General features: G+C 41.6%; 1 protein-coding gene across 5 annotated transcripts in view; it reads right to left on the bottom strand.

Annotated features, from left to right (window-relative positions):
* Positions 1-25,955, bottom strand: part of MTA1 (metastasis associated 1) — a 3,368,231-nt gene that overhangs the window by 829,237 nt on the left and 2,513,039 nt on the right. The gene's annotated exons all lie outside the window — the stretch shown is intronic.

The following is a 25,955-nucleotide window of genomic DNA, read 5'->3' on the forward strand; positions in this document are numbered from 1 at the left end:
AATTAATAATGCAATCCAATGAAATGCTGACATAAAAACACCTTAAATCACATAAGGCAATGAAAAAAATCAGTGTGACCAATACAGCCACACTAACATTTCAGCCAAATAATTATCGATATTAAACAGCCAGAGATACAATGACTGCTTTACTGTAGTAGCCACTGACAATAATATGCAGAGTACACTCCCAAAACTGAGAAATTATCTTTGTGTATGGAAAGTTAAAAACTTGTAGTAAAATATGGCGGTCCCTACAGTAATGTTCAGTATAAAAAACAGCAAGTAATAGCACTGAAGTTTTGTCAAAATAATAGCTTGTAGCAAACACGCATTAAAACAAAAAAAGTCTAGAACAGAATTAAAAGTACAAAACTAATATATTGCAAATTACAATAACCCATGGTAGTATGGGCTATTGGCAGCTGTGATTAAAGATTCCATTATCTACTACATAAACAATCTGAAGAGGTCTGTAATATGTGTTAAACAATAGAAAGAAAATAATGGCAGGAGACTTGCAGACTGAGTAATTGGGAGACTGGCTGAACTTAGAAGTGAAGACGGGCTGTCTTCACTGTGCGTCGTGTGCACCCCACTGATTACAATCATATGAATAGGAACTGTGCGTAGCGATATACAGTACAGTAAAACTGGAGTACTAGTGGGTGCAATAACATTTTACAGTATGGAATGATAATTGTTTTGAAAATATCTGAGACTTGTGCTAAAAAAAATAAGTAAGCAAATAGTGTTTGGAGACATATGAAATACGTCTGATGTGACTATATATGCCAGGGGGTGAAAAAGGCCAATGTGAACGTAAATAGTCAATTACAATAAAGTATCTGGAAGAACTGCCAATGATATGAGGGAATTACGGATAGCCTGGTAGGAGAATCACAAAATGCATTGTCCAATAAGCAGAATAATGTAGTATGTATAACTGACCAATTACATTTATGGTTTGGAAAAAAATACCCAATGAAGTAAAGGAATTTATGGCTATGTGGTAAGTGGAACCAATAAGTACATTGCCCAATGGTAAGAACAAATAGGAATTATTAACCATTTGTGTACATCCAGTGAATATCTAACCTGATCATGATCATAGTTGTGCATCTAAAAAACTGAAACTCTACATAGCAGCATATACCACTCCAGCCTATACCAATAAAGAGTTATTGTATTATGTACAGTTTCAGTTTCTTAGATGCACAACTGTTACATGTGTGTGTGTGTGTGTATATATATATATATATATATATATATATATATATATATGTGTGTGTGTGTGTATATATATATATATATATATATATATATATATATATATATATATATATATATATATATACACACACACACACGTACACACCCATCCTCAACCCCTTTTCCCATATTTTACACATGGGGTAGGGGTGTCACTTCCACAGTGACAATCATCGAGCCAAGGTTTACATGGCCAGGTGGCAGGCCCTGCCACGTTAGTTCATTCGCACCACACACTTGCGCACACACTCTCACCTATGGCCAATTTAGTGTGCCCAATCCACCTACTGTCTTTGGAATGTGAGGGGAAACCGGAGCATCCGGAGGAACCCCACGTGATCACAGGGAGGACATGTAGACTACGCAAAGAAGACACCCCAGCCAAGAATCAAACTGGAGAACCTCTTGCTATGAGGCAACAACTCATACACACACACACACATATATATATATATATATATATATACACACACACACACATATATATACACACATACATGTATGTATATGTATATATATTTTATTTTATCCTTCATTATAGTTTGACATTGTAAGCATCTTTAATGCCTTTAATACTTGTGAAGTGATTTAATCATACAATCACTTCTGCTTCCATTAATTTTTTTGGAGGTCACAACAGCAATAAGTGGGAATTTGCTGTTTCCCCACTGCTGTGTGATTTTAGAGTCGACATACATAATTTGAAGTGCTGAGTGCTTGCTTCCTGCAAAAAAATAAATATAGTGTGTTTTGTTTTTCTTTTTGGTTCCGTTTCCATCCTTTGGGATCAATGTTTTCATTTTTTTTCTGTTTTGGACTTCGTCCATAATGAGGTGAAGAGAATGCCAATTAGCCACTTGGCATTGAGAAAATGAGGCACTGATAGATTAGTAAAAGTAAGAAAACCTTCACTGAAAGGAAGTGGAAAGGTCAATTTAGATGAAATCCACAGTAAACTGTAAGACTATGTGAAAGAGGCTCCCTAAACAAAAATATATAGTTAGAGAACTTAGCTTTGGTGATTCCTTCTACTATTTCAATAAGTAAGATTTGATGAGGAGATATGCAAGGGATGACAGAGTTTGCAGGAGCTGAAGGCACTAGAGCAGTAGCAAATGACTGGATCGTTTCGCAGAAGAGGCTCACTCCTCAATCAGTGCTATTGTAGGGACTGATGGAACAGCATCACATTTTAACCATCCTGTGAGCTTTCTAGTTAAAATTATTAGCAAGCTGTTACTAAGTATTCCATACTTTGCCTGTGTTCCTCATTGTGAAATGTAGTGTTTCACATTTTGGAAACAGAGAGTTGAAAACTATGTTGTAGATTTACTATCTATTTTTTTCCATTAGCAAATGCTCGCAGTGGGAGACGAGTAGTATGCAGGTGCAGGCAGTTGGGTGTGGGAAGTCTAAACAGTGTGTTCAGAGTGAATTTCTCAAACATTCTTTCATGCATTTACAAAGTTACTACCTATTTTTTTTTCTCTCACTGATGATTGCTTTTACTTGGAAACGAGTTGTCTGACTTCAGAGTTCTAAGCAATTTTTGCTTAAAGAAATGTGAGGGGAATAGTGTAGTTAACATGTAAAGGTGCAGTGGCAAGCAGTAAAGTGAAAAATAGAATTAGAAGCTGTGGGAAGTGAATACGTTATATAAGAAGTTGCCTTCCCAGCAGCTGTAATACTTTAATGCATTTAACCTAACAGTGCACAACTTACTTTACTTATTAAAAGGTAGCTAGTGTGCTTTTGCTTATGACAGAGTTAATGGTTACTATAAACATGGAAGCTGGATTTTTGCTTCTGGGAGAGCAATATAAATAAGAAAAGGCAGCAATCAGTTGAAGTTGGAACACAGGGTGCAGCCATCTATTCGGTGCAAATGCTCCTATCTGGAAAAGTAAACAATTTGTTGAAAAAGAACATAGTTGTGTGTTTAGCCTAATTAAAAAAGGGGGCAGGATTCTGAAAAATGTATTTTTTTGTCTGAGTTTATTCATTGAAGCTGAGAGCTTTGAAAATGTGTTATACTTTCAAAAGGAGATGAAAAGAAAAAACTGAATAAGAAACCATCCTATCAAAATTTAGTGTGTGCATGCAAGCACAAAGTTAGAAATACACATTCAAAAAGACTGTTGTGTACAATAGGTGGGAACAATAGCATTCTATCATAACGGCTACTCTGTTCATATTATAATGGAATGTAAATGGCCTTACAGCTATAAACAAAAAAGGATACTGAATTACATTAAGAAATGTAGGGTACATATAGTAATGTTGCAAGGGAAACATTTGCATAGACATGGGTATGTGAATTTGACAAAAAGGATTTCACGATGCATAGTCAGCAGAATAATAGGGGCAAAGGGAAATGTGAGTACTAAGACTGATTGCTACAGAAGCTCCATTAGTGATAAAACAGGGAAAAAAGACCAATATAGGTAACCATTGCTTAATGTCCGGGACAGTTCTATCCCATTGAACATTAAGCGACTATAACGTTTAGTTAATTTACATTGTGCTTTACTATTGTCCTCTTACACAACATCCAACTGCATTTACATCCGCATGGCACAGTATGGACGTAATGCGGTGGACATCATGCATTAGGACGTTAAGCGACACACATCTGTATTGACAGATTTGTGGTAGTAAGGAGTTACTGTTAAAGGAGGAGAATTATGCTGGAATGTATTTATACTCCACCAAAAATATTATTATTGTAACTTAGCAAAATTTTGGGAGAAGCTTTTAACAGGGCTTAGTATTTATGGGTGAGGAATGGAACATGACTTGCAATAGTGAGGCTGTATCAGGAGGGCCTAAAATGGAAATAAAAATAGAGGGTACATTTCTAAAGAAATAATACTAGAGTATTTGATATTGAAGATGTGAATTTAGTAGTAGGAGCTTACAAAGTTAGCAGATTATTATTCTTCAAGGTACAACTCCTCGGCTAGATTGGATAGAAATTATATTTCACAGGAACATGTTCGCTTAATTGACAGCTTTGACACTTACCTTAACTATTTCAGATCATTCACCGAGAAAAACTAAGAAAGATGTGGTACAATAAAGTAAAAATGAGACACTGGCACTTTCCTACTCACCTATTAAAATGAACAACTTAAGGAAGTGGTTAGTGGAAATCATCTGAGAATTATTAGGGAGCATAGACATTTCTTCAGAAGAAAGAGCTAGTTACTGGGATACAATGAAAATGAAGTTTACAAATAGGGTACTAATAGGAGACAACAATATAGGAAAAGTAACAGGAATTAATTAAAAGGGTTGACAAAGATTAAAGTATTGCAGAATAAGAGGAATCTCATAGAACAAGAGTAAGAACTGTAGAAATGGAAAATAAGTGAGAATTTGGATAATATGCAAGAGTCTAGAAAGCTTTCTGTTAAGCAACTTTTTATCCGACAACTCCAGAGCACAAAACCCTCTAGCACAACTTTGGCAAGAGGAAGTACAAAAGGTTGACAAACTTAGGGAGCCTATGACCAGAAAAATAATCAGAAACACTACACATATATTACAACTATTTCAGAAGACTTATGAAAATGTGTGTGAAGCAGAGGAATATGGAAATCAAGAAAAGACACAAATGGAAATATTAATGAAAGAATGAATTATGCCACTGGTGATGTGTAATCAACTGACAGAAATTCTCCGATAACTGATAGTATTCCTGTGGAACTGTAGAAACTGGGAGGGAAGAAAACAATAAAAGATCTAGAAGTGCTATTTAACACTATTTTAAAAAGGGAAAGTCTTACCATCTAGGAAGAAAACTGTGGTGGCTACATTAAAGAAACAAGATAAAGACCTTCCAGACCAATTTTCACATCAAAACATTTAGATTTTAAACCATGATTGTAAAGTGTTACGTCTTTACTAGCTAAGAGAATGGCAAAGGAGTTGTCAAAATTAACAATTATGGGTCAATGTGGTTTTAAGGAAGGAACTTAAAGATCTCCCTAAGAAAAAATAAATAAAAAGCTGCTATAACAAAATTGTCAAGTTTGCCATAATCTCAACCCCTCTAACTCTCATCACTGTAAAGCCCTACATTCCCTAAGATGGCTTGAACTCCCCCTCCACCTCCAATATGTCCAACTTACTATGGTATACAAATTCTTCCACAACCCACTAGCTTGTCTTATTCTTAGTCAATTAATCATCTTTTATATCCCAAATAAACATCTCATACATGAAGACAAACAACTCCTCACAACTTATAAACCTACCAAAACCCCGGGCTACTCCTGCTCTGTGGCAAAACTATGGAACTCACTTCCTTTAACTATCAAAACTGCTACTAACCTGCACTCCTTCAAAACCTCTATAAAAGAATACTTAAAGCTTGGATTTGCTCCTTTATGAGCCCAGGCTGAGGTACTCTTATACCTTTTGTCTACCTCTACTCTCTCTTTCCCTACTACCAACTTACCTTACTCCCTTCTTCTACACATACTCCCCTGAGGTTCAACTCATACCTTTTCCACATCTATTCCTACTATCCCCCCTGTCTACAATTCTCTACTCGTACATTCCTATGCCGTCACCAATATGTTTCCATATTTCATGACATCTACAATATTAATAATTACGATAATCATCTATTATGTAAATAATGTTGCATTGTTCTGTTGTCAGGCTTTCCATGTAATTTATGCTAGAACACTATACTATGTTTGTTGAGCTTTTATTCTGACAGACTAACATGTAGTTTTTCAAATTTTGTGCTTGAATGTCAATACTATTAACTCTTGTCTAGTTTTTCATTCTATTAACCATATGTATTCTGGAGCATTTCTCCCCGGGCATCTGCTGAAAATGGGTACCTCATGAACTCAGTACGACTTTTCCAGTAAACAAACGCCAAATAAATAAATAAAGCCAAGCATCTGACAACATAATAAAACAATGATGCAGAGAGAAACAGAAAGTAAGAAAACATTGCTATTGTTGGTGGGTCTTGATGGACAGAAAGCATTTGACAGTCAGCTGCAACTTTATGAGTAGGGCAATGGCAGCATTTGTATTCCCTGATGGAATAAAAGCAAAACAGCCCAATATTTATCATACACTATTGCCAATAATAAACAAAATATCAGCACAAGCAGGAAATCTTAGAAGATATGCAGATAAATCTAAAGGAAAAGCACAAAATAAGGAATTCACTAATGACCCAAAATGATTCTATAGAAAATTTTGGAAACAAAGCAAAAGGAATATAAACACCACCACATGAAAAAGAAATGGGCACATTCTGGAGAAGTATTTAATGAAGATCTTGCTGAACATGAAAATGCTGACTGGACAGAAAAATTAATTAAAAGAAAAAATAAGGAGTTCTAATGTAAAGGATATAAAATGGGATGAAGTAGCAACCTGAGAAATTGAGACAAAAATTAAGAAAAACTAACTGGGAAACTCCAGGTCCAGACACAGTGCCTAACTTCTAGCTAAAAGCATTAACATCTTTACAGAAAAATGTATCCAGGAGTAAAGAATTATTTATATGACTATCCTGAAAAGACACCAACCTAGTTGACAGGAAAAACAATACTTCTACTTAAGAGTGAACCTGTAAGTCATCCTAAGAACTACAGATCAATAACTTGCCATCTGACAATGTACAAACTACATACTGGAATAGATGCGCACAGAGTTTATAGTATATTAGAAAAAAAATATGGCAAAAAAAATCAAATGGGGGGATTATTCACTGCTAAATAAAGCAATACTGGAAAACTGGAAAAAGGGGAAAAATTTAAGTATGGCATGGCATGTATAAATTACAAAAAACATTTGATGGCATCCCACATTCATTGATAAAGGAATGCTTACAGATGTTTAAAACATACCCTGCATTGATCAGTTACACTGTAATGACCACAAAACAGTGGAAAACCACTCTGCAGTTGAGCCATGACAAATTAGAAATTATTATTCCAGGGATAACAATTTAAATGGAGATATTACAGGGTGATTCTTTGTCACCGCTGCTATTTGGTCATGCCATCAACTCATTAAAGCTGTTTACTTAACAGGCTAGACAATGGTTAAAATTTGGATCCCAGGAAACAACTTTGTTTAAAGATTTCTCATCTACTTTTTTTGTGGATGACTTTAGAACTGTCTAGTTCTTCAGATGGAGAGTTGAAAGTACAACTACAAGAGGTTAAATCTTTCTCAGATAATATAAGAATGACATTTGGTCTTGATAAAGGTGCAAAAGCAACATTTAAAACAGAAGTTTCCACACTAAGGAAATATCAAACTGGGACAGGGGTGCGATATATAGGAACTTAAGGAAGAGGGAATATGTAAATATTTGGGAATAGATAAGGGGTCAACAACATAACACGAACAAGTGCAAATAAAGCTCAGTAAAGGAACATTTCATAAGACTAAAACTGATATTGAAAACTGCCTTGATATCTAGGAATAAAGTCCAAGCTATAAATCAATTTGTTCTTCCTGTTTTAACACAGTTCTTGGGTGATCAACTGGCCCAAAGATTCATGGACTGAGTGGACACGAAAACAAGAAAATGCTTCATGTTTTTCAAATGATATATAAAAATCAGTGTATACCAAAGGTTATGTATTCCCTCAGTCTGAAGGAGGTATGGGCCTCCTCGAAATTTATTACAAGTGTATATATATATATGTAACTGTTGGACTACAAATACATATCTGCCAGCCTCTTCAGATTCAGAGATACTGAATGTTTTAAACCATGAGGAGAAATGGTTCAAGAATTGCTTAGTTTAGTATTTCATTGCAAAGTGTGAATGAAAATCAAACCAGAAGTAGATGAAAATCACACAGCAAATGAATGTGTTAAAAATAAAAAAAAATACGAGAATGATTAGATGAGAAGGAAAAAAAATGTGGAAATTCCATAAATATAGTGGCAGGTAGAGAGGCCTCCAGGAACAGCCTTAGGCTGGATAAAATTTGATGCTGAAATAGTTAACTAAACTAAAACCAAAAGATGAAAGGTTAATAATGGTGGCTCAGGATAGCGGACTACATACACACTGGTTTACAAAATCCATTGAAAAGGTGGGAAAAACAGACAAATGCAGATTCTGTAAAAAAGAAAGGAAAGTTGTGCAAAACCTTACCATAACCATATATGTCCTCCTCGTCACTGCTGCAGTATTCTCCACTTGAGGAATATCTCTGCAAGATGGTGCCCTGATGTCGGCCAGTATACAAAAGACTTTTCACCACTGTAGGGTACGTGGTACATCTGGCTTGGCTGCAGTCATACGTAGGCCAAAAAACGGACGGACGCACGTACCATCCTCAGAACTGAATGCCCCAGGAGGAAAGGATGACTAAGGATAAAGTGGTGTGTGCGCATATCCAGGAAAGACGAGAGTCCATTGGGGAAGGTGGAAGGGATACAATACTGCTGCAGTGCAGAGGAGGACATCTATGGTTATGGTAAGATTTTACACAACTTTCCTACGTCCGTTTATTCACTTGCCGTAGTACTCTTCACTTATAGGAGACTGCCAAAGCTCAAGAGGGAAGGGAGGAGGCTGGAGTAGAGGAGTTTTCAATGAAGCCATGAAGATTGGCTCTAGCAAAACCAGTCCTGGATCTGGAGATAAAATCCAGTTTGTAATGTTTGGTGAAGGTATGAATGGTAGATCAGGTGGCTGCTTCAAGAATGGCAGTGTTATTCAGACCTTTGAAGAAATCATTGGAAGAAGCCATGACGCTGGTAGAGTGGGCCTTAAAAGGGGAGGAGAGTCTCCTTCCATGGTTAGTGTAGCAAAAGGAGATGGTTTTAGAGATCCAGGACAATATGGTCTGCTTGCAAGCAGGGAGACCCAGCACCATGGGATGGAAATTAATGAAGAGCTGGTCAGATTTCCTGAAGGGTTTAGTTTTGTCCAGGTAGTACCTCAGCTGTCTGGGAACATTCAAGGATTGTAGGATCCTCTCACTGCGGTTTTGTGGGGTGGGGAAAAAGGTGGGAAGTTGGATGATCGGTTGAGAGTCCGTCCGTTAACCACTTTTGGCACGAAGGATGGGTTAGTCCTCAGAGACACCCTGTCCTTATGGAAGACTTGAATGGGGAGAACAGCCATCACGGCTAGGAGTTCTGACACTCTTCTTGCCGAAGTCAAGGCAACCAGCAAGACCATTTTCCATGTGCAATGCTTAAGGGAGGCGGACGTTGCTAGTTCAAAGTGGGACAGAGTCAATTTCTCTAGTACAAAGTTGAGGTCCCAGGAAGGAGGGATGGATTTCCTGGGAGGTCTAATGTGGAGGACGCCTTTAAGGAACTGCTTTATCTCAAACTTGGAAGCGAGAGGGGGAGATGAGGGCAGACATGCAGATATAGCTGACATGTGGGCTTTGACTGATAAATAAGACAAGGCAGCATTGGGCAACTCATACAAGTAGGATAAAACCACTGGAAAGTCCACAGTTAATGGATTTTGATCCTTAGATTCCCACCATAATGAAAATCTTTTCCATTCGGAAACATGATTTTCTAGCTTTGGGTTTTCCGGCCTCCTGTAAAACCTTGAGCACATCTTCAGGAAAAAAAAAAAGAGGTCTGAAAGGAATTAGAACCCTATCACCCACAAACTCAACTGAAGAGTCGATAGGTGGGGGTGAACTAGGGATCCTTTGCTCTGTGAGAAGGTCCACTCTGTGGAACAACTTGTGGTGATGGCCCTGGGCTAATTGAAGGAGAAGGGGAAACCAGTGCCTTCTTGGCCAAAAGGGAGTCACCAGCAAGCTTTCTGATTGGTCTTGCCCGATTTTGAGCAGGACTTTTGGTATTAGAGGAAGGGGAGGGGATGCATAGAGAAACATCCCCTTCTATGACAAAAAGAGAGGGCATCCACTTTCCAAGTCAGAGGACATAAGATTTTGGCACAAAATCTTGGAAGATGTCTGTTCAGAGGGGAGGCAAATAAGTCTACTTTAGGAGTACCCATTGGTGGACTATGTCCAGGAACACATCCCTGTGAAGCAACCATTCGTAGGATTGAGCCCAGTATCAGCCCAGTGTGTCTGACACAAGGTTTCTTTTGGAGGGGATGTATACAGCGTGAATAGTCATATTGTGTTTTTCCAGGATGACTCATTCAAGTAGGGCCAAACTGCAAAGGCAGTAGGATCTGGTTCCCCCGACCTGTTCACATACCAGAGCACAGTCATGTTGTTGGCAAGCAATTTACGTGAGTCTAGGCAAAGAAGTGGTCTGAAGGGTTGAAGGGCCAGGAGCAATGCTCTCATTTCCCTTATGTTGATGTGTCCCTTTTCTGGGAGGGGGACAACTTTCCTTGGACAGTGTATTTTCCCATGGCTGTACCGCAGACTGTGTCTGAGGCATCTGTGTAAATTGCTTGGACTGCATCCAGAGGGTGGAGAGGTTGTCCTTGATTTAGGCTTACCTGTTGAGAACAAAGGAGAATTTCCTTTTTCAAGCAAGGGATCAGAGGAATGGGGACTTCTAGAGGATGTGAATGTTGGGTCCAGACAGACATGAAGAACCATTGGAGCCTCCTCATATGAAGTCTTGCCAGAGGCACCATGGGAATGGTAGAGCCTATGAACCCTAGTACCTTGAGGAATTCTCTGGCTGTGATGTGGCGTAAAAGCAGAAGAGACAGGAAAAAAGTGTGAAGATCCTCTACTTTTTCTGGGGGTAGAGGTACTCTTAGTATGTCTGTCTGAATTCTGCACCCAAGGAAATTTGGTCTTGGGTTGGAGACAGAGTAGATTTTTTCTAATTTATAGTGAACACCAGGTTTCACAGTATGGAAGTGGTGGTTTGGAAATTGTGTTGCATGATCTGCAGGTTCGGGGCCTGTAGGAGTAGGTCATCCATGTATGGAAATATCTGGATTCCTAGCAGATTGCAATGTGCAATGACCAGAGCCAAGCATTTGGTGAAAACTGTCGGAGTGGTAGAGAAGCCAAAAGTGCAATGCAGAGAATTGAAAATGCCAGGAACCCACAGAAAAATGCAGTCACTTCCTGTAATTTGGGTGGACAGGGATGTGCAGATAGGCATTTTGTATGTCCAGAGATGCCATGAAACCCTCAGGGAGGAGCGGAGGGAAAAGGGTCTGGAGAATAAACATTCTGAAGCAAGGGACCTTTAAGAATGTGTTGAGGTGGGACAAGTCCAGAATCGTCCTCCAGGTGTAATCCTTTTTGAGCACCAGAAACATCCTTGAATAGAATCCTTTTCCCTTGGAACTGGCAGGGACTTTTTGAATGGAGCCCTGTAAGTAATTGTCTGAAAGGAGGTCTAAGAAGAGATGCAGCTGATATTGGGGGGGGGCACCCTGAACGGTGGGAATGGATAGCCAGGCCATAAAATATCCATTTTTTTATGATTGAAAGGACCTGCTTATCTTGGGTAATGCCTTCCCATACCCTGACAGCTTTTGAGAGGCAGAGGGGGTGGGGGGACAGAAGCAGGGTACTCACAGACTCCCTGGTCAGGAAAGGGCTGCTTTTGTAGAGGAGGATTCTGAGCAGCCCTGGTCCTCTGAGGTCTCTTTCCACCCCTAGAAGGCTTACTGCTCTGGCACTTGGAGCAGCTAAGGACAAAGACAGGTTTTGAAGGGAAGTAACTTTGGCACTGGTGAAACAAGGAGATGTTTAATTCCTTGAGTTCTTTGGTCTTTTCTTGTAGGGACTTGAAAAGTGAATCAGTAGCAGGGTCAAACAGAGAAGAATTATTAAGGGGGGCATCCATCAGTTTGGATTTGAAATCATCCTGAAGTGGTTGCAGTCTGAGCCAGGAAAACCTTCAAAGCACAGACCCTGTTGCAGCTGCCTTGACACAGGCCTCAGCAACGTCATAGCTGCATTTTCTGGAATTCCTGGCTACTTGAAAGAGGCTCCCTAACAGTAGGACAGGGCTAAGGTTTTTCCCTCTGACTCAGGGAGGTCTGAGATGGCAGCAGTAGCCTGTGACAATAATTCTAGAAAATATTTAGCCATGTGAGTCTGGTAGTTTACAGCCCTAAAAGCTAAGGCTGCTAAAGTATAGGTCTTTTTACCTAATCTTTCCAAAGTTCGACTTTCCTTGTCTGAAGGCAACAGGGAGGTAAGAAGGGAGCATCCTGGAGGGCTTGTCAGTACCAACCGAGATAACTGCTGGGTCTGCTGCAGAACATTTGAAAAGGAAAATACAGTCCTCTGAGACTTTATAAAAGAGATCAGGCTTCTTAGGTGCTGGGGCCTGAGAGTTTAGACTTTGAAAGGCACTGTTAAATGAATCCAAAAAGGCTGGATGAACAGGTGGAACTGTAGAAGAACTAGGCAAATCTATTTGTAGCAACTGGTAATACCATTTTTGAACATCTGAAATTTGGGTGGTATCCCATTTGAAGTGCTCCCCCATTTTCAAAATGGTTTCTCCGAAAAAAAATTCTACCATGGGGGACTCAGCACCTCAGACTCCTCTTCTGATGAAACATATTCTAAAGGAGAGGGTATCTGGATTGAGTAATCTAAGAATTCCTCTTCTTCAGAAGAAGAATCTTCTGATAATTCAGGATCTCTAACCCTCTTCTGGAAGGACTGAGCGCCTAGGTAAGGAAGAAGCACAGTTGAAGTCTGTTTCAAGGCCATGAAGGACTGGAAAAGCAAGGAAGTTTGGCCTCCCAGGCTAAGGACAACCACAAAGCATTCTTTAGCTATGTCCGCAACCTCAAAGGCAATACACAATTGTGTGCAGAGCTCATTGTAAATGGAGCCACTTATACTGTGTCAGAAGATATAGCAAACCTCCTGGCTGACAAATTTAGTTCCAACTTTACCCCCCCCTCAACCTTTCCTCAGGACATCCCATCAAATAAAACTCTCAGTACTATCACTAGGGAACAGGTCCTTAATGCATTCTCTAAAATCAAAAATACTGCATCAGTGGGCCCAGACAATATCCCAGGGTGCCTTCTAAATGTCATGAAACATGACCTATCAGGCCCTCTGGAATTACTATTTAACTGCAGTCTCCAAACAGGCTTTACACCTCATGAATGGAGAAAGGCAACAGTCATGTCACTGCACAAAGGTGGGACATCTACAGACCCTGGAAACTACAGACCCATAAGTGTCACTAGTCGTATATAAAGCCAATGAAAGAATTACCATGGAAATGATCAACAGAGATATAGTAAACCTCCAGACACTGGACCCATTTCATCAAGGGCAGATCATGCCTACTCAACCTGATGGACTTCTCTGAGCAGGTAACCAAAGCAATGGATGAGGGAAAAATGGTTCACACTGCCTACATGTTAACCTGGCCAAGGTATTTGACACAATACCTCACTTGGGCATAGTTGACAAACTCAAGTGGTTAGGTACAAACTCGCATGTCACCCGGTGGATAGCCAACTGGCTCACAGTCAGGACCCAAGAAGTTAGAGCTGGGAAGTACACCTCTGAAAAGAGGCTGGTCACAAGTGGAGTCCCTCAGGGTATCAGTCCTTGGGCCATTCCTTTTTGGCATTTACTTCTCAAAAGTCAAGGCCAATGTCAGTGGTCTTTGGTTAACTAAATTTGTAGATGACTGCAAATTAGGAGCCATCTTTGAATCCCTTACTGACACAAATGTTCTCCAGGAGGGAATGACACAGACAAACAACTGGTGTCAGAACCATGGACTAAAACTGAATGCCAAGAAATGCATAATAGTATCCTTTGGGAAGTCATCCATCCCTGGTAGCTATCATATTGACAAGACACCCTTTAGAGTTGACCCAGCAGTGAGGGACTTAGGGACACACACAGATCGTAATCTAGCCTTTGACCATCATGTGTGTCTACAGTAGTGAGGAAATCATTCTATGTTGCACGACTTATAAACAAAGGTATGGCATCCAAGTCCAAGGAAGTCATTGTTCCACTGTATTCGCATTTATCAGACCTACCATTGAGTACAATGCCCCCTCTGGTAAGTACCTAACAAGGCATATCGAACAACTGGAATGTCCACAAAGGTTCCTCATTAAAAGAATACAGGGCATAAGTAAAATGTCCTATGCAGTCCACCTGAAAGCCCTATCCTTGTATTCTGTCTCCTACAGGCTTTTGAGGAGAGATCTATGCCTAGCATAAAGGACATTGTCAGACCCCACTCCGATGGACCTCCTGCATATCCACAAAATAAACAGCACCAAAATTACCTGTTCTAAAAACTTAAATCTTGCATGTGATATAAACAAGACCTGCTGGAGAGACAAGTATGTATCCCAGAGACTACCCTGTCTATGGAACAGGATCCCCATAAATGTGAATCAGAGTTCCTCCCTAACCCAATTCAAGTGGAAGTTAAGACAACTGGAAGGGGAACCAGAAATTCATCCCTGGTTTAGCACCTATGTCTCTAATGGAGACAGGCAACCTGTAAATGGTTCACTTCCCAGCCCCTGCTTACACGTACCACAGGTATCAGAACTTGTCAGAGATTTGGGATGCATGGCTAGGCTTAAAAAGGCCCTTGTGGTCATTAGCCTAGTAAACATCTATGAACCTATGGAAAAGGTTTTGGGAAAAGGCCTACCATTCAGAAGGGGCCTCTTTAGAAGCAGATAAATGTTTTGTCTTTTGCTTTTTCTTAGCTGGAGACACTACTTTTTGAAAGGTAGGAGAGCCAGATGTTGGCCTAGAATTGGACAGCTCAGACTCTGGAAATTCAAATGCAGAACTGCGAGCTAACTCCCCCCTCCCCCCAGGGTCCTCAACCCATTCAAACCTTGGTTCACCCTCAACAACCAAGTCGGACATCAGCTAAACCTCTAGCAATGTGCTCGCGGCTGAAGACAAGGTGACCTAAGAAATAGGTTTGGCCTGTGACTCCGAGCCAGAGTTTCCACGTACCTCTGGGTCGACAAGCACCTCGGGAGGGATGCTGGATGGCAGAGGTGCAGCCAAAGGTGTAGGCCTAGCTTTTTTGGCCTTATGCTTCAGTGGCTCGGTATCGGACCCCAGGGCACCCTCTGTACGTTTAAAGTTTCCAATGTTGGTTTTCCAAATATACAGCTAGGAAATTAACCCTGCTTCTAAGGGTCTTTGGAATAAATGACTGGTAAATACTACACGACCTATGGTAATGGGTGGGGCCTAGGCAGAAGAGACACAGGGTATGGCTGTCCTTATGTGGAATTTTTCTTCCACATTGGCACTTGGCCTTCCTGGATGGCATAAAGAAGGAACAAAGAACAAATTCCCCAATGGGGTGAAAGTATCTGAGAAAATGACAATGAGGAAGCTGGAAACTGCAAGACCAACATTCGGTAGCTTGCTTTCTGACTGGCAGCAGAAAAGTTCTGGGGATGGTACATGCATATGTCTTGTTTTATGGCCTACATATGACTACAGTCTATGCCAGACATACCCTACAGTGGTTAAAAGTCTTTTGTATACTGGCCGACATTGGGGGGGGGGGTCCCTCAAGTGAAGAATACTGCAGCAAATGAATAGGAAGACATCTAGAAGCAGTAGCACATCTTTTTGCTGGGTGTGATGCATTGGAAAGCACAACAATATTGCAAGACTGCTGCATTGGAGATTGTGCAAAAACTACAACAGAAAAGTAGTGGAGAAGCACAGTAAACATGAACCACAAGACATTACAGGCAATGAAGTGTACATCACATGGGATCACCCATTACCAACAATTCAAAAAAAAGATGCATGAAAACCAGTAGTCTATGAAAAGACAAAAGCAGTATTGATTACCGAAACTGCTACACATAGCAATTACCATGTCTTACATAGAGAGAGAGAGAGATAAATTAATAAATTATCAGGATTTGCAGGCATAAACAACAGTAATGCTGAAGAATACTCTCAGTTCCAATAGTAATAGTGGCAACGAGTCTAATAAAAAAGAACTTACAGTCTTACACATATGCTACCATTACATGTAATCCTCATATGAATTCCAGAATGAGGCAATTCTGGGCACATTGTGAGTGCTGACAAGAGCACTCTTGGATAAAATCAAAGAATGAAACAATATTAATTCCATGCACTCGGACTGTACCCTGACTTAGGAATGGTGTATTCCTGTCATGGCATTAGAAACCAAAAAGACTTGGAAAAATTAAAACAGAATGATAGGGTAAATTAGAAAGATATAGGAAGAGTCAGAGGCAAGAATTAAGGTGAGAAGGGCTCCTCTTCAACAAGCTGTGATTGAACATAGGGACAAGGCAGGGGGTCCTCTTTACCAGTTATTTGACTTCTATATAGAGCTTTTGGCAATGAAAAAAAAATCACAAATACATGATACAGTAACCAGGAAAAATTAGACTTATCTGTAGATATTTTGCACTTAAAAATCCAGAAAAGGAAACTATGGCATTGTGGAGCATTCTGAGACAGTTTCAAGCCTTCTCAGGATATAAAATTAATGAAGATAAAACAAAGGCTCGAGAAGTAAACTATGGATCCACACAGAAATCAGTTCAGCAATGATAACATAAAATACTTAGCTGTAAGGATTAAAAAGGTTTATTTTATGGGAGCTAAAGATATGCAGGCCGAGACTAAACAAAAGATGATACAAAAAGTTGAGAAACTGGAAGTTCTTAGTTATGGGTGTGGATAGTAAGATTCAAGCAGTGAAAACGTTTTAGTTCCCTTTACAAACAGATTAGGCATATGTTTATCAATTAGATAATTGGTTTTGGATAATATTTAACAGAGTTGAAGGAATTTATTTGGGAGGAAAAGAGGACAAATGTTAAGTGAAATATGCCTATTTGTCCTATACACCAAAGTGGTACAGGATTACCTGACTTGAATGGATATTTTAGAACCATATAGTTAAGGTGCATATGCACAAAGATTATACATCAAAGTGGAATGGGACAGGTATGAAATGGGATGGGGGGCAATGGTTCAAGAAATAAGGAGAGAGAAGGATATGGGATGCATGTCTGTAAGTAGTACCACCACCACCATGCAGAAAATATTCTGAGAGAAGTGCAAAACAGAGGAATCGAGAAAGGAGATTTTGCCAACAGGGATGACTGCAAATAGTGGGGCATCAAGCATTTCAAACTTCATCTGGTCTGAGAGGGGCTGAATCTTCAGCCAGGCATATCTTTGTATGACAGACCTCAGAGCGGCTGCCTTACGTAATGCACTGCATGCATCACAGCCACATTTTAGTGAGTGTCTGGATATCTGGGGGGCTGCTACAGCTCTACCCCCTACGTCAATCTGCAAGCTCTTGTCCAAGATCCGCTTTGCCTTAGCAATGATCTTTTCCTATAGAAACTACATGTACTTTAACATAAGGAACTGGCAGTTAAGAGCCAAGGTAGCTGATGTACATTTTTTTTACCAAATCTATTAAGCATTTTGCTTTCTCCACCATTTGGTAAAAGATTTCTGGCTGCACCCTTGCAGGTGACCTTGGCAGATTCTGTACACACCACTGTCTTTGGGTTCTTGTATAGGTTCTTATGGGGCTCAGGCACTGTATACAAGTGATTTGGCTTCCTAGCAGGAGGAGGAGTCAGGGTGCACAGAGATGTACTCAAAGACATCAAGAACCATATGAGCCAGAGGGCTCAGGCATAGTAGTAGTCGGGCCAGGGGACTGCAAGGGCATCTCAACCAAGTCACTGATGGAAAACTGTCAGACTTCAGCGACATCCTACTGCTTCAGCTTCTTAACTTTACATTTCTTAAGAAGGGAACTGGCCAACGCTAAGCTGTGCAATGAGGCTGAGAGTTGTTGGTCTGAAGATTCCATGTGAGCTGCAAGGACTTCAACCCTGTTTCAAGGTTTTGGAATAAAACCAGCACAATACTGACAATTAGAAATGTTGTATTCAAATCCCCAAGCAAAATAAACAATAACAAATGAAAGTCCTTATGTGGGATTTGCTTCCTAAACTTTAAACAATTATTTACTTTTATAAACCTTAGTTAGAAAGAAGCTTCCCCAGTGGGGTACTCATCTGAAAGTAGATTGGAGAGACCTCTGGAAACAGAGCTGACTGAAGGACTGTAAGCGGTATAAACAGAGTAGTGCACTGGAGTGCACGTCTAGAAAGAAGTGAAAATGACACCATCCAAATTGTTGGCCCTTGGATGTCTGTTAATTGGGGATGATGCAAAGACTCCGTGAATTGGGCTGACTGCAGACTTCTGCATAGCAGCAAGACTCAAAAAGTACAGTTTTGTACCTACCATAAATGTAGATGTCCGATAGGTATGCATCTGCAGTCATAACATATGGGCTTGTCCTGCCTCAGGCAGCCCTTCGGTCGGCCGGATTCCAAAGTCTGGGTCTGGCCTCGGCTGATGTCGCACTTTCCCCGACGTCAGAGCTTCTGGGGTATAAAGGCATCAGCCGACGCCATTTTCCTCAGTGTTTCTTGCCCCAGGTGCCCTCTAGGAAGGCTAAATTTGGATAAATGCTGAAAAGTTCCAAACAGTAGCAAAAAATATATATATATACATATATACAAACAAACAAATACACCATAATAGATTCCCCCAGCTAGCTGAAAGAGGGGTAAGCACCCTAGGAATACCACAGAGGGGAAGGAGGGTGGGTAATCCTGACTGCAGATGCATACCTATCGGACATCTACATTTATGGTAGGTACAAAACTGTACTATGTCCTTCAAGGATGCATCTGCAGTCATAACATATGGGTAGAATACCATAGCCAAACTGGGGGAGGAGGTACTAAGAGAAGGATGGTGTAGTTAGGATCCCCTGCAGAACTGCAGTTGCAAACCCTGCTCGGGATCTGGAGTATAAAGGTAGATTATAATGCCTGGCAAATGTATGCACGGAGCTCCAAGTAGCAGCTTCTAAAATGTCCTTGGTAGCCACCCCTTGTAGGAAAACTGTAGTGGTGGCTGTGGCCCTTGTGGAATGAGGCCTGATATTTTCAGGAGCTGTCTTTCCATGAAAGGAGTAGCAAAAGCGAATGCAATTTCCTATCCAATTTGAAATTGTCTGTTTGGAAATTGCTCTTCCTTGCATCCCCGTTGCATATGCTACAAAAAGTTGGTCAGTTTTTCTGTTGGTTTTAGTTCTGTCCAGATAGTAGCGTAGTTGTCTGTGTATATCCAAGGTGTGCAAAAGTTTTTCTCCTTTGTTCTGTGGGTTAGGGAAGAACGTAGGCAAATGAATAGCTTGGTTCAAGGATACCCTGGATACCACCTTTGGCATGAAAGTAGGATTGGTTTTCAGTGACACACTATCCTGGTGGAAAATAAGAAAAGGCTGCACTGACATTAATGCCTGTAACTCGGATACTCTTCTTGCTGAAGTGATTGCCAGAAGGAAAGCAGTTTTCCAGGATAAAAACTGTAGGTCTGCTGATGCTGCTGGTTCAAAAGGAGGTAGTGTCAATTTTTCCAGCACAAAATTGAGATCCCATGCAGCTAGAGGGGGTCTCCTTGGAGGTTTAACATTTTTGATCCCTCTCAAAAATTGTCTGAGAAGAGGGTGAGAGAAGATAGGGGGATCCATATTGTATTCTGCTGAAATTGCTGAAGCATGAATCTTAATGGAAGAGTAAGACAGTCCATTGTGGAACAGTTCTGCTAAGTATTCTAGGATGTGTGCTAGGTTTGCCACTGTGACATCTGTGCCCTTTGATGTGCTCCAAATGAGGAATCTCTTCCATTTGGCTGAGTATGTTTTCCTTGTGGAAGGTCTGCGAGCCTCCAGGATAATGTCCTTGACCCTCTGAGATAAAACAGTTTGGTTTTAAGGAATTTTCCAGGCAGTTAGTTGCAAAGTTTTCAAGTTTGGATGCAGGGTCTTGAAATTGTTCTGCGTTAGAAGAAGAGGCCATAGGGGTAGAGGCCATGAGTTCGCCTGAGACATGCTTCTCAGTAGCGGATACCAGTGTTGTCTTGGCCAGTCCGGAGCTATTAGTATCACCTTTGGCTGTTCCTCCCTGATCTTCAGTAGAACCTTGTACATCAATGGGAGAGGTGGAAAGGCATATACTGTTAGGGCATTCCAGCTGAATGAGAGAGAGTCCACCCTCCAGGCTTGTGGGTGGTATGTCCTTGAGCAGAATTTCTTCATTTGGTGGTTGAGTTGGGAGGCGAACAGATCTATCTCTGGCATTCCCCATTTCTTTGTTATGAGTTTGAAGATGTCTGGATGCAGCATCCATTTGTGAGCATCCGAGGTAGTTCTGCTTAAGCTGTCTGCTAGTGAATTCTCTTTGCCTGGTACGAATTTGGCCTGTAGCTGGATATTGAGATTCAGGCATAGGTTCCACAGATTCATTGCCATCCGGCATAGAGGGTAGGAATGTGTGCCGGATGGCATAGAGGGTAGGAATGTGTGCCTCCCTGTTTGTTTATGTACCACATGACCGTGGTGTTGTCTGTCCTTATCAACAGATGTCCTTGTTGGAGGAATGGTTTGAATGCCTCGATTGCATTCTTCACTACCAGCATCTCCTTTTGGTTTATGTGCATGCTTAGCTGTCCTTGAGGCCATAGGCCTTGGATACATTTGTCCTCCATGTGTGCTCCCCATCCTAGGTCTGAGGCGTCCGTGGTGATGGTCTGCCTTGGTTTTGGTTTGTTGAAAGGCAACCCTCTGTTGGACTGGCAGGCCTGAGCCCACCACAGGAATTCCTTTTGAAGGCATGGAATGATTGGTATCATGGTTTCTAAACTGTGTCTGTGTTGAGACCATACATTCCTTAGGTACCATTGTAATTTTCTCATATGCAGCCTGGCATGTGGGATCAAGATTATGCAGGATGCCATGTAACCCAGGGCCTGCAGGACTTTCCTTGCAGTAAGCTGAGTTTGTCTTGTCAAAGTCATGAAATAATCTGGAAGTTGTTTTTGTTTTCCTTCTGTGAGAAAAGCCATCTGAGTGATTGTGTCCAAATCCGCACCCAAAAAGGTTATCCTTTGGGATGGCACTAGTCTTGACTTTTGGATGTTGACTGTGTATCCCAAAGCCTGTAGCAGGTGTATGACATAGGCCAAATCCTTTAACAATTTTGTCTTGTTGTCTGCTTGTATTAGGCAGTCGTCCAGGTATGGGTAAATTTGAATTCCCTGAAATGTAAAATAAAATAATAAATAAAGTCTGCAATGTGCAATTAGTGATGCCAGGCATTTCGTGAATACTCTGGGCGCAGTAGATAAGCCAAAGGGCAATGCTGAGAATTGATAATGCTCTGAACCTGCAAGAAATCTGAGGTGCCTTCTGCAACTTTGTCTGATAGGGACATGCAGGTATGCCTCCTTGAGATCTAGAGTCACCAGCCAAGACTCCTTGCCCAACATGGGAAGAAGTTGCTGTAGGGTCAGCATTAGCACAATGAGATATGTGTTCAGTGCGGACAAGTCGAGAATAGGCCTCCATTCGTTTTCTTTTCTTGGTACAAGGAATAGTCTGGAGTAAAATCCTTGGCCTTGTTCCATAGATGGTACCTTTTCTATCGCTTTCATCTGAAGTAAATTGTTGATTTGTCTTAAAGCCTCTGCCTTCTGGTTTGGTGGAAGGTTTGGCATTCCGCTTCTTTTTGGTAAAGTGTGGAAGTGAAACCTGTATCCTTTGTCTATTGTTTGCAATGTCCATGTGTCCTTTGTAATGCAATGCCAGTTGTTCGAGAATAAAGCCAGCTTTCCGCCCAAGGGAACTTCCAGTTGATCCCTGGTAGGCGGAATCAGAGTCAAGTCATTGTGTCTGTTCTGTGGTAGTGGTTGTAGTTGCAGCTGAGGCACTACCCCTCTGGTTGGCAGGCTGCCACTGACGGCCCCTGTAGGCACCCTTTGATTGACCTCTGCCTCTAGGGCGTCTATTCCTGCCCCTCTGTGCTCTGGAGGTGTCGGGAAAGGACCAATTCTTTGTAGGCCAGTTCCTGCTGAACCTCGGAGGTTGGACCTGCAGAAATTCCTTTACTGTTTGCACAGATTTTGCCTTTTCTTCCACTTTCTTTAGAATCTCCTGTGCAGGGGAGCCAAATAAGTTTTGTTTCTCCATTGGAGCATCAAGGAGTTTAGCCTTGACATGGTCTGGCAAGGATTGCTCTTTTAGCCAGGCATGCCTACGAATTACTGCCCCAGTCATAGCTGATCTAAATGAAGCCTCCAGTGCATCATAGCCACATTTTAAGAAATGATTACTGACCTGCTGAGAGTTGTGTACCAAATCCTGAAGGGATTTACGGTCTAAAGGTTCAGGAGAAGAAAGCTTCTTATTCAGCTGATCTAACAAAAATTCTTGGTACTGAATCATATGAAATTGACAGTTTAATGCCCTGGCAGAAAGAGTAACAGATGTATAAACCTTTTTACCCCATCTCTCTAATGCTCTAGACTCTCTTTCAGAGGGAAGGGGATTTTTGGCAGTAGCAACTGCAACCCCTTTTGGGCCCTGAGAAATAGTTTCTGGGTCTGCAGCATGGGCTTTATAGAGGTGAAAGTGAGAATCCGGGACCCTGTAATATCCGTCAGGTTTGGCAGGGGCCGGGGGAAGAGAATCAGGAGCAGAACTGACATCATTATACACATCATCAATTACAGTTAGAACAGGTGGTATGGCTAAGGGCCTATGCTGGGGCAAATGCAGAAAAGTCCTTAATCTTTTTCTAGAATCAGAAAAATCCTGACCCTGCCATTGAAAGTGCTCCCTCATGGAGTGCAAAGTTTCCCCAAAGGAAAATTCTTCAGGTGGGGAGGCCGAAGGAATAGAATCTTCTGCATCTGAATCCTCATAAGGCGAGTAGGCCCCTTCCTGTTGGTCTGACAAATAAGATCCATCCGTGGAGTAATCAGAGTTGAGAGGTTCAGAGGGATCAGTCCTGGGGCTTTTGTCTGGTGGAGGTTGGGAGGCCCTGTCTGGGTGAGGTTGGGAACCCCTAATTAAAGATATAAGGTCCTCAGCAAGACTGAGAATCTGAGAACTAGAGGAAGGCCTCTGAGAAGTAGATTTGGCAGGCAAAGCTTTTGAAAGTTTGGAAGCTTTAGCCCTGGAGAAGGCCTTAATAGACATAGAAGCTGGGGGCCTAGCTGCCCCACGTGCAGGAGTAGAAATGTCCAAAGGAATGGTGTCGGACAATTCTTGTGCACTAGCTTCGGTAGGGATATCTGTAGCAGACTCAGCCGGGGCGCCTCTGGCCTCGGTTGTCAGAGGTATGGTTTCGGTCGTAGGAAGAACAGAGGACTCGGTTTCAGCCGAAACCGAGACACTCGCGGTAGGCCTAGCCGTGGTTTCAGCCGAAACCGCGGGCCGCGAGTGTCGGTCCTTTTCCTTGCGTTTTTTGGCCATATGCGTAGTCGGAGTCTCCTACGGCATTTTATATGCAAAATCAGTTCCAAAAAATTCTTCTGCAAACTCCGACCGACATCTAAGAGTCCGTCGGTTGAAGGAGGCACAGGCTAAACAAGCTGATACGTCGTGGTCTGGGCCTAAGCAAGGAAGGCAGTAAGAATGGAAATCCTTATGAGGTATTTGTTTCCCACAAGTTAAACAATTATTTACTTTGTCTGACATCGGCTGAGGCAAGAAAGAGTCCCCAACGGGGTACTTAGCTTTTTACGAAGTCTTCGGTAGCTGAAATCTCTGGATCTGACTGACCGGCACTTGCGAACAGCTTCTGCTTCGGGCACCGCGCGGCAAGAAAGACTGGGGAAAATGGCATCGGCTGATGCCTTTATACCCCAGAAGCTCTGACGTCGGGGAAAGTGCGACATCAGCCGAGGCCAGACCCAGACTTTGGAATCCGGCCGACCGAAGGGCTGCCTGAGGCAGGACAACCCATATGTTATGACTGCAGATGCATCCTTGAAGGACATCTAGTACTGCAACACTGATTACAAAGAACCTCAACCACCAGCATATACATTACTACATTCATGAAGAAGGAGAAAGCACTCTAAGAACTAAGCAAACATAGGAATGGAGAGAGTGGATGAGACTGCCTTCCCTATCAGAAATTAATAACAGTACAGGCAAACCAAAAGGGAAGGGAGAATGCTAAGTGAACAACCAGTTCTTTTAGCACTATTTAGTTGAGTCTGGAACAAAAGCTGGTGTTAAAAATGGATAATTATTAGGGCATATAAAATGCAGCATGTCAACTCTAAGAATCAATCAAGGAGATTGGAAAAGACTGGGAAGAAAGACTGGAAAGTCAACTTACAAAGGAACAACAGGAGGATGTCTGTCTTACTTGAAAGTGCTTGCATAGGTATTTTTATATCCCAAGAAGACATCAGAGAATTTTTCATCAGGTAGACAGAAAAAGCTGGAGGGGAAAGAAAGAAGCAATTGGGAACATGATTTTTGGGAGTGTAACAAGATGACAAATTTTAAAAACTTGGCATTTATAAGCCTAGCCCATAGTTATTTGGCTTTCACCACTTAGTTTGAATAAAACTATGCCTATTATTTTGCTGTGCCTCTGTCAAGCAGTGACACTGAAGTAATCCCTGGGGTATATCTGCGACCCCCCATCCATTGGTCAAGATTCCTCTTGAACAAGGCCAGCGAGGGTGCTCTGCCTCACATGTACCGATTTTGTTCCACAGCATAGGGTCTCTGGGTGATGAATCTGTCCCTCCAGCATGTTCTATTAATAACCGTGTCAAGGTTTAAGTCTCCGCCTTGTGGTTCTGAGACTGAATAGAGCTGGAGTTCTTTCAGTCGGGCAGCATAAGACTATTTTTTGACCCGTGAGGAACTTTTGGGCCTTTCAGCTGCTGCAGGTGTCTGGTCAGATACATTCTAATGGGGCATTGTACTCAATCATAGGTCTAATGAGTGATGAGGTGCAGGGCATGACTACATTCCCCAATGGGGCAACTCAACCAATCATCATAGGTCTGGATGAGTGCAGGGGGGGCTTATGACCCTTGATCTAGATGTGAATCCCTTCATCATGAGTGTCAAACGAAAGGCTACTGTCATCTTCTGTGCTCTCAGTGGATGCCACCAATATGGTAGCTAGGGGTAACCTTGTTTTTCCCAAAGGGGTATGACTATGCATTTGGGCATTAACTTTTAGGCCATGGCTCTGGCACCAGTTATCCATTTCTGTGGAGCCCTTCTGAAAGGATATCTGTGTCGATGTGTTTTCTACTATGGCGCAGTTTGTAGTCATCTGCAAACAAACTTTGTCAGCTATAACCCTCCTGTGTTGTGTGTGAGAAAAAAGTAGATGAGTTGAGAGTGGACCAGGACTGGACCCCTGTGGGACACCACACTTGACACAGGCTTTTGAGTCCAGTTTGCAAAACCCATTGTGTGATGTATGGGTTTACATGATGATGAGTTTTTTTTATAATATACCTGGAGTGGGTTGTGTGTCGTGCCTGGGTTCAGTAATGATACTCTCCATGGCTTTGCAGATAGGCTCATCAAGTCTAATTGTCTCAAAATCAAAAAAACCGTTAGGCACCGCCTTTGGTTGTGCCCTTTGACAAGTGCAAAGTCTGGGTCCTCCAATGTCTTATCCGCAGAGTTCCATTATTTATTAGCAAGTTCCATTATGATCCTCTCCATAATTCTCAGTGAGTTTGCACTTGCACACAGCAGGAGGACGGTAGGGTCGGTGGAGGGTGGAAGTTGCTGGAGAGAGCAGTTTCTCACCTGGGCGGCCACCCATGGCAAAGATTACTGAGGTCTGGTATAGATTA

The sequence above is a fragment of the Protopterus annectens genome, chromosome 6.part0 (genome assembly GCF_019279795.1).
Source record: "Protopterus annectens isolate FY-2018-M chromosome 6.part0, PAN1.0, whole genome shotgun sequence".
In the NCBI taxonomy this organism is placed as follows: Eukaryota; Metazoa; Chordata; order Ceratodontiformes; family Protopteridae; genus Protopterus; species Protopterus annectens.